The sequence below is a fragment of the Crocodylus siamensis genome, chromosome 5 (genome assembly GCF_052110815.1).
Source record: "Crocodylus siamensis isolate JL-2025a chromosome 5, ASM5211081v1, whole genome shotgun sequence".
In the NCBI taxonomy this organism is placed as follows: domain Eukaryota; kingdom Metazoa; phylum Chordata; order Crocodylia; family Crocodylidae; genus Crocodylus; species Crocodylus siamensis.
Genome location: NC_143399.1, coordinates 149977018 through 149990588, shown reverse-complemented (window position 1 = coordinate 149990588; position 13571 = coordinate 149977018). Strand labels below are relative to the sequence as shown.

The 13571-nt window shown below is 41.7% G+C and overlaps 1 long non-coding RNA gene across 1 annotated transcript in view; it reads right to left on the bottom strand.

Annotated features, from left to right (window-relative positions):
- Positions 1-262: 262 nt before the first annotated feature.
- Positions 263-13571, bottom strand: part of LOC149864737 (uncharacterized) — a 60151-nt gene continuing 46842 nt past the window's right edge. Inside the window, exon 4 of the long non-coding RNA XR_016442256.1 lies at positions 263-367. This is a non-coding gene — a long non-coding RNA (uncharacterized LOC149864737). The remainder of the gene's footprint in view (positions 368-13571) is intronic.

Below are 13571 nucleotides of genomic sequence, written 5' to 3'. Positions count from 1 at the left end.
TGGGCTTGCACATGGTGGTGGCACGGGGTGGTGCATAGCAGTGGCGGCTGCTGCTGTGTGCAAACTCCGCCCCCCCTGCCCTGTGTCCGGCTGCTTGGGCAGTGCCCATGAGGCCTGCAGAGGGGCCTGCTACTCTTGCCCCCACCTCCCCCCAGCCCTGCTCAGGCAATACATGATGCACATGCTGGATAATAGAGTATTATGGTTAGTAAAATGCCGGTTAATACAGCTTTTACTGTATACAGAATAGTATAATTTTCGCTGCGTGTTTATCAATAGACTACAAAGTTGTTTACCTCTAGATTGCTGGTTCTGATTCAGCCTTAGAAGGAAGTGCTGTATGTAGACCACAATGCCAGTGTGAACCCTGGTAAAAATACAAGAGCAGAGGACATAAAATAAGCTATTTCTTAATAGGCAGATATTTCCTCTCAGTAACGGGTCTACCAAAAGGCTCAGCAAAGACTATTTCAGTTGCTCCTGAGGCCTTCATTTTACATTATGAAAAAGCTTGTATGGCTACTGCCTTGCTGTATCTTGTGTGTTAAGACAGCAAATCTCAGTCTTCGTAAGAAGACTTCTCAGGTGTTTTCATCTAAAGACAACAACAACATTTCTAAGACTAGCCAGGCACAGAGGTGAAGAACAGAAATTTCAGTCAGAGGCAGTGAGAAAAAAATCTAATCAGACCAAATGTCAATTTGTCAATTTTGCTAGATTAGCTAATTTTCACTTGCGCTGAGCCCTCATCTCTTTTCATCTTCAAAAGTAAATTTCTGTTTTGCCGAGTTCAGCTTCCTACTAGTACCAGTTTTAATTCACTTGTATATTGTTGCTTGCTGGTGCAAAATCAAATTAATTTTCAGGTTTTTCCTCATTGTGCTCCAGAGATATCAACAAGTCTTAAAATATATTATTTTTGTGACTTTACTGAAGATAGACGTAGACTCTAACAACAAATGAAAGGATAACAGAGCTGTTACTTTGAGGGGTATACAGTATCTGTGTAATAAAATTACAATAGAGGAAAGTGGGTTGTTTTGTCTTAAGAAGGGCAAATTCCTAGAGGCCAAACAGTGTCAGGTAATTGAGACATTGTATTACTTGTTAGCGTAATCCTACTTTTAGAGTATTGTTTTTTGAGGAAGATGTTAGTTGCAACAGTCCATAATAGACTGCCTTTATCCAAAATAATATTACTATTTAGAAGATCTAGGGAAAAGTGAGTTGGAACAGTTTGTTAGGTGCAGTGCTTTGCTGGGGGAAAATATTGTCAATAACAGTTGTATAAATGGAAAAGTTAGGTAAAATAAAATGGGGGAAAAGTGGCACTGGGACAAGATATAATAGAAATGTATTGCCTGGTTCCTTGATATTCCTTCAGGCTAGTCATTAATATTTTTACATCCAACCACAAATCTTGGCTTCCTGATTCTACAAGAACTCTCCTGTAAGGACTGCTTGTTTCATGCTATGACTTGGGGAAAGAGAATGCCACTTACAGTGATTTCAGAAGCTTATGAAATATGCTAGAAAAGTTAGTAGCCAGTTGGGAAACTTTTCTTTGATAAATCTGATGTTAATGACATTATTTCCATCAATGGTAATAGGCAAAGGAGAATTCCAAAAAAATTTCATCTAGTACTGCAGCTACACATCAAATGCTAAGTTGACCTAGTTAGTTTTGGACTCCTAAAACATTTCTAACTTTAGTAGAAAATATAAATAAAAGGGACTGAATCACAGACTTACAAGGTTGTTGAGATGCATTATTGATCTTTTAAATCAGTAAGAACATGTCAAAGTCATTAAAAAGATAAGAATCCCTGTCTCTTCTGAAGGCATGACAGAACTTCTTTATGGCTTATTGTAACAAGGAGCACCAACCCTGTTAGGTACATTCCAAGGGGAAGCAGGACATTTGTAGCCCACAGGGGCCAATGGCTACAACAGCCAGTCCCAACAAGAAAATAGACACCAAGGCTGGGTTCTGTTATGGACCATCTGTGAGGCAGGGGCATGGCTACAGGGCCAGAAGGAGACCCTGAATAGCCCCTAAGGCACCAGGTTCTCCTGAGGTCCTAAGAGGGCTAGGAGAGCCATAGCATAGTGATCCAGGGGCAAGGTAGAGCTACACGAGACTCACTTTGGGTCCCTGGAGGATAGCTCCCTCAAACCCCCATCAAAGCATGGCAGGTGAGGTAGAAAGGGAGGGTACCTTGGGGAGTCAGAGTGGTGGGGGGGGGCAGGGGTAAAGTGGCCACCGGGGGGATCATGGAAACCCTGGGCCTTGACCCTTTGGCACCTATGTAATTATCATAGTGTCAGCCAGTGTGACAGGGAGCACTCTCCAGGGCCTGATGCAGTATTGGCCCACCCACCTGTCTTGGGCAGTCTGCCCAGTCTTGCCTGTCATACTTTGTTGTTAAGATACTATTTATAATAACATGGGAAGCTGCCCCTTTAATGCCCCAATGTCTAGGGGTTTACACACGACTGACTTCCCATTATTGTGTCCCATACCTCACAGATGTTTCACTGTTGTTATCCACTCTATGTGCCCTCTTGGCACAGAGCCCTCTGGCTCCTGTGACTCTATACCACTCAGGCACCGAGTTCTCTGGTGCCTGACTCTGCGCCTCTCTCTGCCCAGCTCCTGTGCCCTTTTTCCTGAGCACTAAGGAGGCCTCCAAGCCTCCCCTTATAGCTTTATCCTGGTCCACCGGATTAAACAATAATACAAATACAAGCCTCTGGGCTGCAACATAACAACAGTAATGGAGACTGTGTTCTGTCTTTTTAAGACTGTAAAACTTCCACCTTTAGGACAACACATCTCTTAGCCCTGGGTAACTTAGGCCTCTGGATCCTCATGGTTCTGGTAGGCAGCAAAGTAGGTAGCACCTAATCTCAGGTTGCTTGCTCGAACAGAGGCTCCTTTCCTTGGCAGTTGCTAGAGAGAGAGTGTTTCTGCTAGCTCCAGCCCTAGGCTTATATGTTCCCCAGGGCCTGCAGGTGTGGGACAATTCCCCTATTAGGCTATTGCTTAGGCAACCTGCAGCTGTGGAGCTCTGCCTAGGCTTCTGAGTAGCTTGGCCAGGCTGCTTCTTTTAAAGTAGCAGGCACATCTTGGTGCCCTGCTACAGTCAGATATCTTCCCAGATATTCAGGTAAGCAGCACACTGACTGGCTTATATTTGTAATTTTCAAGCTCAGTAAAATTAGGTCATCATCTTTTGACTTTTCAGTCCTTTTCTGAGGGGATAAATGATATTAGACCTAAAAGAGCTTTACAGTAGGCCTGTGCAAATAGGGAAGTATTTGATTCGGATGCCAACTTGGAGGACAGCGATTTGATTTGGAGATTCAGATCACTGTCCCAAAATGATTTGGAAGAATTGGCTTCGGAAGATTTGGCACTGATTCGGAGAGATTCGGTGATCTGACTATAGACTATAATGGGAATCACTGAAATACCTATAACTTTGTCATTTTTTGGCATATTTGGATGAAAACAGCAGGGATGGTAGCCCCTTCTGAGGCCATAACCTGCCAGGTTTCAAAGAGATAGATGCAGGAGTTTCTGGGAAATTTCACCTCAAAGTGCTGACAAGCAGAACTCATGACATGTGTGACTTTGTGTGTGTGTTAAGGTGCAGTGGGGTGGAAGCTGCAGACATGCTAGCCCTTGCTGAGGCCATGAAGCCTTCCAGGTTTCAAGGAGATAGGTGCAGGGGTTTCTGGGAAACTGCACCTCAAGCTTCTGAATCAAAATTCATGACATGTATGACTTTGTGCGTGTATTAAGGTACAGCAGGATGAAAGCAGCAGGGATGGTAGCCTGTAACAGGGAGCCTTCCCAGTGCTCAGGCAGAAACAGCACACAAAATGGACAGAAAGGCTGCAGACAGAGGCTCATATGCTGCTTCTATGTTTTTCCCCCAGAGCACTGTGATTGGAAGGGGACTCAGGCAAAGATCACAGTCACTGGCTAGCTACAGGTGTCTTTCCCCCCCGCTTCCCCTCCCTCTTCTCAGTTTCTGTTCCCCTGAAAGACTGCCTTCCAAATTGCCGAATCTCCAAATCTTTTTCCAAATCTTTTCCAAATTGATTCGGAGGCTTCAAATTGATTCAGAGGGGTTTTTTGGTCTCCTGATTCAATTCGGTGATATAGCCCCCGAATCGGGCCAAATCTTCTCTGAATCGAATCGACAACTAAAGCTTTGCATACCCCTACTTTACAGTGGTGCTTAAAATTACTTATATCTATTATGCAAAGTGAAAAGCTGAAGCTCAGAGTTCTCTTCTTTTTAAACCACTTTTTGTGCTGGCTCTTGCATTGATTTCTCTGTTCCAGTGGTACTTGTGTTTTGCTCTTTGCAGCATAGAGAATCTTATAAAATCCTTGTGCATAGGCACATACCATGATGATGGATGCAAAATAAGAAAACGGCAAGACATATGTAGCAAGTTTCTAAGAAGTCTGTTTGAAAAATAAATGCCAAATTAAAATCTAGGAATAGATTTATATTTGTATGGATATAAGTAACTTTTCTTGAATAACTGGTCAACTGTAGCTCTCTTTAAGATTTCCCCATTTTGCTGATTGATTTCATTACATAATATTTTAAATTTTTTATTTTACTGTTTTATTGCTTCATTTTATTTTTATGTCATCATATTGTTTGATTTTACTTTTGTTTAAAGTAGTAGAACATGTATTTTTATTGTATGCTTTTACCAATAACCACAAATCATGTAATTTTATTATTATATTATGTATAATTTTGTTGTTAATTTTACTGTATCATTTAGCAACAGCTATAAATAAACTACTCTTACTACATAATCCTCAAACTGTGTATAGGGAATTTTGTTTTTATCAAGGTGTTAATTATTTTCAACCATATGTTTTAATGGCAGCCAGATGGAGAACGGAGAGAAATGATAAATAAGTGTAATAACATAAAACTAACTTAAGGATGTGAAGTCCAGTTTTCAAACATAAGTATTGCAATGGCTTTCCTTTCTGTCACTGGATGTAGCTGCTACCTCAGTTCTCTCCTTTTCAAATTAGTATTAATTTAACAAAGTCAACCACTGGTGCCCCTAGGACACTACTGCCTTAGTAATATACTAATCCATTCACTACATATTCTGCTTTGTCAGGGTCTTCTGGGAAAAGTGACAAATAAATTAAACTGCTTTCCCAGTTTGCCCTGTAGTTAATGGCTCCCCACCCCAGCCCTCTGTAAAATCTCCCCTTCTCCAACTTCGTTATGCAGGATGAGTAAGCCTGAAAAGTGCACTCTTCTGCTTCATTCCATTTGCAAAAGAACCCACAGATTGCTCCTCAAATATCTGAAAATTGCCCTTTATTCTTCTCACACTTCAAGGGAGACAAACTCGTAATGGTTCTTGCTTTTTTAATATCCTTCCCCTGTTTCCCTTATGAATTTTTGTCTAGACTGTAACACTCATCAGCCCCAAGAACCACATTTCCTAGTCTGCCTCCTTTCCGAAACCAAGAATAGGGTAATGTTGGATTTTAAATCATCCCTGTGAAAGCCATCCAGATCTGACATATACATGCTTGATCAGAATGATTGAATTGGCTTTGAGACAATGTTATGTGGACCTCAAGGATTATTTGAGTTACCTAAACTCAAGTTTAAAAGTGAGACTATTTAATCAGTAACTCACAAAATATGCAATTTGGGTTATGTTTTGAGTTGTACCATACTTGACTGTCTTTTGGAAGAGGCAGTAAGACTACTTTTTTCTATTAATATTTCTGAGAGCTTTTAAGAGCAAATTCCAAGATGGAGTCATAATGTAATTCAAGGCTACAAACCAGAAAATATTGTAAAGTAAACTTTAGAATCTTTGCAGCTGAAAAACACAATGGATGACACTTGCCCTTTTGCAGAAAGTGAACACTAAGTAAATGCACCATTTAATCTTTCTTTCTGCAATGAAATAGGCTATAAAAGTAAATTTCACCATATAGAGAGAGACTTCCTAATGTGGTGGCTTATGTACTACCAGTGACCTTGACAGTGAAGCTGTCTGGAGTTTTCTACTTCTGGTAGGGTCATCTTGGCAAAGTTGAGAGTGACATTTTTCAGACTAATAATGATCTGGAAAACACAACAACAAAATAGTCCCCAACAGCAGAGCAGGCAGATGAAAAAAGAATGATAAGGCAGGGCAGCCTGGGCCAAGTACTTTAGCAGCTGCACTGGCAGTAAGCCCTTAGCTAATGAACTCTGCCCCAGTTTAGAAACAGCAAGCTTCTTGACTGGCTGGTGGGAGTGCTTCCTATCCATTTACTATTAGCTGAGGCTGTGGGTTTCCAGTCTAGTCAACAGTTCTGACTTTGTCTGCTGTGCCTACTTCTGACTCTTGAGCTCTCTGGTTTTCCTGGGTTCCGACTCTGTTTTTTGGCTTTTCCTCAGACCTTGACTTTGGATTTCCCCTATGGATCTTTGTTCTGGTTCTTGACCCCTGCTTTGGCTCTGCGTTTGGATTTTGACCTTTTGAGTTTCCCCACTGGACTTGGTAGTTTAGCTTCTGACCTTCTGGATTCTGACCCTGGCTTGTATTATAGATGCTGCTCCAGTCTCTCCCTCCAGATCTGGTAATTAGCCCTGCTCCTACTCCTTTCCTCAGAAACCTGATTTTCATGCCAGACTGCCCATGACCCTGTCCCCTAACAGAATACTACACAATGGCTATAAAGGCAGATGTTGTTTGCAGTGCAATAGAAACCTTCAGTCATCTAGGTTTTCTTTGCCATAAGATTAAGGTTTCCTTCCCACAAAGTATTGTGCAGTTGCTGTTGCACAATGGCATCCTTACATAAAGAGAAGATGTGTATAGGCATCTTTCCTTAATCACAACTCCTAAGACAATGGGCAAGTGGTGATGGGGGCAGATGCTAGTGAATGCTAGTGAATACACAATTAACACTGGAAGCCCCCAGTCACAAAGCTGCATGGAGGAGATGATTGGATGATGGTGGTTTTGTACTTGGAACTGAGATAGGTATGCAATTTGGCAGTTGTAGTCATGACTGAGTAGGTCTATTTAGGATCCACTCTGCTCACCTCATGTGGGGAGGACCTGAAACAGTGTGCCTAATTTGACCTGACTGGAAAATCGCATCTAGTGGGATCATTCTGTCTGTCGTCCAAATCAAGTAATGAAGTTTGCAACCTGGAACATCCATCCACATGCTGATGAACAAACTTAACAGTGACTGACCAAAGCAATGGACAGCACTTGTGGCCAGAGAACTTGCATGATTTCATATTGACATTGCTGCACTTAGTGAGATCAGCTGCACAGGATAGGTAGCTCATGGAGCATTTTGGTAACAATACTTTCTTTTACAAAGGACAAGCCAAAGAAGACAAACACATCCACAGCATTGGATTTACTGCCAAAACCAAAATTGTTACTTAGGTGCTAGAATGTTCTGTTGGAATCAACAAAGGATTCATGATCCTTTGTCTTTAACTGACCAACAGACAACATGCAAGAGTAATCAGTACATACACTGATGTACTTGGAAAGGGGGTAGGAAAAGTCCATTCTAATGGAATACTTCTTCTGAGCAAGTGTTCAGATCATGTCATCAGCTTATCCCACCAAAGCAACAACTAGAAGACATCATTGATGCACCACCATTCAGAACACTGGCACCTGATTGACTATGTCATATTATGTGCCCAGGACCATCATAAAGTCCAGACCACAAGAACTATGACCAGAACAGACAACTGCTAGACAGATTATAGTTTGATACATTTCATCATGTCCATTTTTACTGTTCCAAAATGATGTAAACAAAAGAAGCAACCAAGGAAAAGCGTCAATAACTAGTGCTTGAAAGAAACTGCTAGGAGTGATCATCTCCAGTAGTGCCTTAATGAGAAACTTCCCAAGCCCCCTGAGGATCTTGGGGGCACTATGACACTACTGATCACTGGAAGAGCCTCAAGGAAAGCATCCATGATATGTATGAAGAATCTCTAGGTTTCTCTACAAAGAAACATCAGGTCTGGTACAATGAGAATGATAAGGAAATTCAAGTTCTAACTGACAAAAAAGGAGAGCATTCAAATCTTGTCAGAATTACATCAATTCCAAAAAGAAGCAATGTAGAAAGAAGCAGATGAAGAATAGCAAATGTGGTCCTGATGCAATACCAGCTGAAATGTATAAGCAATGTAGAAAGAAGCTTTTTTACCAACTGCATGTTAATATTATGAAAATCTGGAAACACGAAGAGATTCCCAATGACCCAAGAGGCTCCAGAATCATTGCAATATTCAAGAAAGGAGATAGACCAGATTGCAGCAATTATCATGGCATTGCTATCATAGCTGGGAAGATCCTTGCCTGCATTCTCCTCAGTAGACTTACCAAGGAGATTCAGTTGAGTCCCAATGTGTACAGTAGATATGATCTCTGTTGCTAGACAACTGCAGGAGAAGTACCATGAGCAACACCAATATTTTAATATGTTCTTCATTGGCCTGATTTAAGTCCCACTGATGATCCTGATGAGATTTGGATGCTTGCCAAAATTTGTCACCATTATCAGACTTCATGATGACATGAAAGCAACCATCCTAAGCAATGACTTGGAAACAGACCCCTTCAATATTACAACTGGAGTCAAGCAAAGATGTATGATCACACCAACACCCTTTTCTATACATATCACAGCTATTTCATATCTCATTGGTGATAGACTTCCATTTGGAATCAGAATCCAGTATTGCATGATAGGAATCTCTTTAATGCCAGCATATAACATTCCAAATCCAAGACAAACAACTCCTCCGTTACTGATTTTCAGTATATTGATGATTGTGTTATATGCGCCCACTGAAATGGAGGGCTCCAGGGCACTTCAACTTCTGTGTAGCATATGAAAGTCTTGGACTCACTGTCAACTTCACAAAAACCAAGATACTTTACCAACCCACCCCAAACCAACCAGCTGTTCCTTCACAAGATTACAATTAGAAAGCAAGCAATCCTTGGAGAATGTTGAGCATTTTCCCTACATTAGCAGCCATCTTTTTCAAAAAATAAATATAGACAGTCATATAAACACCAGATGAAATCTGCCAGTCCTGCCTTTGGACATCTGCAAAATTGTATCTGATGTTCCTAACATCGGACTGAAACCAAACTTCTCATCTACTAGCCTATTGTTATTCCTACTCTGTTTGGGTGTGAAACTTGGGTGACATATCAGAAACACCTGAAAAATTTGTAATGTTACCATCAGTGACAGCTTAGGGAAATCCTCCATATCAATTGGAAGGACAAAAGAACAAACACTAGTGTTTCAGCTCAAGCAAACACCACCAGCACTGAAGTCATATTTACATAGCACCAGCTCTGTTGGACAAGACATGTCATAAGGATGCCTGACAACCAGCTTCCAAAACAGGTCCTGTACTCTCAATTCACCAATGGTTTTTGCTGTAGAGATGGCAAAAGAAGAGATTCAAGGACATCGTGCAGGCCAATCTGAAGAAATGCAATATTATTAAATCAATACTCAAGAACCAAATCATCCCAAATGGTGCTGTGATATATGATAAGACATTGAGTATTTTGGGCAAACTCACCTCACTATGGAGGTGGATAAACGAGAGAGACAAAAGGGAAGAACTGTGACCAAACATCACCAGGATCTACTCCTCCCTCCCAGAAATATTTGCCATGTCTGCATTCAAACAAGCAGATCTTGTATCAGTGGATCTTGGATCAGTGGTCTCACTGATGACTTCCCTATTTACTGAAATACTGTCATCCTCCAATCAAGGCACTGCCAGAGACAATGACAGAAATTAACTGCATTGTTTTTCTTTTTGGTGTCCATTGATTATACTTACCACTTCTACTTCCTTCTGTTTCATTTACTCCTGCACTCTTCTTTTTCCACCTGCGTCTGCCATCTTTTTCACTTTCTCCATGTTTACTTCTGATCGGTACAATAGATATAAATCTATGTGGTGTTCCATCCAAAATACAGAGAAATACTGGTATTGCAACTGAACAGCTAATCCAGTGGTTCTCAACCTTGTTAGAACTCAAGGCACAGCCCTGAGAAATTGCTAGCTCTTAGCTTTCACTCATTTTTGACTATGGAAAAATGATAGAGCAATTTTTCTGCTGCAAAGAACTCAGAAAGACCACAAGAGTTTCTAGAATGTTTTGTCATTCTGGATTCCTATTTGAAATCTCTTGGTTTAGCTTGTGAATCATATGTAGGGGTTTACACATCCAAAAATGCCAATATTCCACAACCCCCTTAAAAGGATCTTGTAGCACCCCAGGGTGTCATGGTACCCAGGCTGGGTCACTGATCTAGTCCAAGTGAACTTAGATTCCCACATAGACAGCTTTCACATCTCTACCTTGGATGGAAGACAATGATGCTGTGGGTATTTTAAATAGCTAATGGAGTTTTCTGTATGATAGACATCATTAGAAGGGATCAAGCGGGGTAACTGAATTATTTTGTTTTCAGTTTCAGGTTTTTTTCACCTCAGTTTGTTCTTGTTTTGGGTACTTTTGAGCAATGTTTCCAGTAATGTCATGATTGCATTTAACGTCTGTTCCTATATTTCATCAAAGCTAGCAGCCAAAAGATAAAATATAAAAAGCTTTTCAATACAAAACAGATTGCTCAAACAGCTGAAATAGTTCTTTCATGTATCTGTGTCTACTGTGAAGTACTATCACACATTTAGGCATCTGCCATCTCAGGAGTGATTTCTGAATAATGGATGTGAATAAGTCAGCTCCTCAGATGGCAGCTTTCCATAACTGTATTTAATTTTGGGTAATGCCCTTATTTAATATTGTTCCTTTTTCTGGTACATTTTATTTCCAAATTTCATTTCTATCATTTTTTTAATACTATTTCCATTATGGGTCTCAAGGGAAAAACAAAAACAAGTAGCTTTGAAATACTAATAAACAAAAACTACATTTAAAAATGCAGAGACTGGGATTTAAATCCTCCTCCACAAATCACAGAAATTCATAGCAGCAGACTCATTTGGGGCCTGATCCAAACCCTACTGAAATCAAATGCAAAACTTTGACTGACTTTCATCTTTGGATCAGGACCTGTAGCTGTGTCCTTTGTAATATCAATGAAGTGTTCATAGAAATATTTATTCTACCTAGTCTAGTATTCTGTCTCTGGTAGTGGCCAGTGCTAAATGCTTTATAGAAGATTATGAGAATTTGCAATAGGCAGATGTGAGCTAATCTGTCCCCAGAGGATCCTCTCTTTAACCTTGAAAAGGGATTGGCTTTATCCTTGAAGCATATGAATGAATACCCCTTGTTTTATGCAATAACTACTATAACTCTGAATAAAGGTGCACTCCCTTTTTTGAATCTTGATAAGTGATTTACTCAATCCATTCTTATGACAATGAGTTCTTCAATCTAATTATCTGTTACATGGGAAAAGTAGTTCCTTTTAACATTTTGAATTTTCTTCCAATTTCACTCTCCTTTGTCCCTATAATACTACTGGATGAAAACTAAAAGTACCTAAACTCCCTTATCAGTAGCAGTAATTAATTATTTTGCATATTGTTATAAGTTCCCTTCTAATTAATCTCATCTTTGAACTAAACAATTCCAGTCTTTTTAATTTCTCTCTTAATAGGAAAATGTTTCTGTTGCCCTTCTCAACTCTGAATTTCTCTCTAATTCTTCAGCATCTTTTGTTTAGGTGGACTGTTAGACACTGAATGCAATATTTCTACCTGGAGACAAAATACTGACTTTTGTATAATGGCATTATACTGTTTTCCATGTTACTCTCCATCTAATTTTTATATACTTTAAATTTTGTTAGCTTTTTTTGACTGCAGCTGTCCACAATGTTCACATCCCTTCCCTGAGATGTAACAGTTAATTTAGAATTCAGTATGGTATGATTAGTTAGGTAAGGTATGATTAGTTATTTTGAAATCAGCATACCACATGTGGATGAGGACTGTCCAATATATTCCCTCACCTTTTTTCCCCTGATAGAGTCACTCTTATAAAGGCCTCATGATTGAAGTAATCAGAACCTATCTCAACATGTTAACATACTTCCTGAGACAGGAAACTTTTTGTCCAAAGTAAAGCAAAATATTATTTTCCCTCTGGGCTAGGAACAGAAGTTACATACAAACCAGTTTAAGTGATCAGAAAGTGGTTTAAACCTGTAACAGAACAGAAGTTCAGTGCACATAACTCGCTTTCAAACTGACAAAAACCGGTTTAAGATAAACCTGGTTGGATGAGGTATCAGACTTAATTGATTTAGGTTAAACTGGTTTATAGTCAAACTTCTGTCCCAGATCCCTTCCTGGTTCAAGTTAATTCACAGTCCCCCAGCATTCCAGGATACTTTGCAGGCCTGGGCTATGCTGCCTGCTCCAGTGGAGCAGGGGCTGCCTCATCCCTCCACTCCTTAGCCTGCTTCCTGCCTGTGTCCATCAGCCCATGGGGGTGGGGGAGAGGACGACACAGGAAAACAGACCCCCAGTCACCCCTAGCCAGGGTGTACAAAGCATATGGGGGGAAGGAGAGCTTTGGTGGGGGCTTTTCAGACTCTGGCAGCCCACTCCCCTTCCCTTCCCCGGTTGCCGATTGCTTCAGCGGCTGCCACAGGGGGGAGGGAGGAGAAGTCCTCCAGGTGGGGGGCCTGTCCAGCACAGGGGCACTGGGGAGACTCTGCCTTGAGGGGCTTCCCCTCATCCCAGCCCAGGGTCCCCCAGCTTGGGACAGCCCCAGGGAGGTGAGAGGAATTCTTCCTCTCCTGAACCCACAGAGCATCTTGCCTTAGCTCTTGTGAGTCTCAGGCAGCTTCAGGGACCAGAGGGAAATTCTCCTGCTTGGCAAAATTAATTCAGGAGAGCAGGAAAATTTCCCTGCCCTGGGTTATCCCTGAGACTCCAGCAACTAAGGACGGGGTTGAGGTTGGGGAGGGGAAGACTTTCACTCATCTCCCCGGGACTGCTAGGAGCTGAGGGACCCTGGGCTGGGGTGGGGGGAAGCCCCCCCAAGGTGGGGGCTTCCTGGTGCCCCCATGCTGGGCAGCATGGGCAGGTGCTTGGCCTGGAGGACTTCTTCTCCCTCCCTCCTATGGCAGTGGCTGAAGCAATCAGCAGTTGGGACGGGGGAGGAGGAATTCTCTTCAGCGCCCCAGGGCTGCCTGGGCTGGGGAACCCAGACTGGGGGAAACTCCTGAGGGGGAACCTCTCCCAAGGTGGTCAGCACCCAGACAAGGGGGCTCCTTTACTTTCTGTGAGGAGACAGCGGGGGTTTGGGGAGAGATGCCTGGGCTGACAATGGCCAACAGGCTGGGAAATGTGTCCTAGTTCCCCCCACCTACTGGCCTGGGTCAGTGCAGGCCTCCCCCTGCCTTTCCCAATAGAAAACTGAATGTCAGTTCAGTTGGTTATCAGTTCAACCTACGCAGCTTAGAGGAAGCTGCCGAGATTGAATCAATTCAGCCGCAAGCTTTT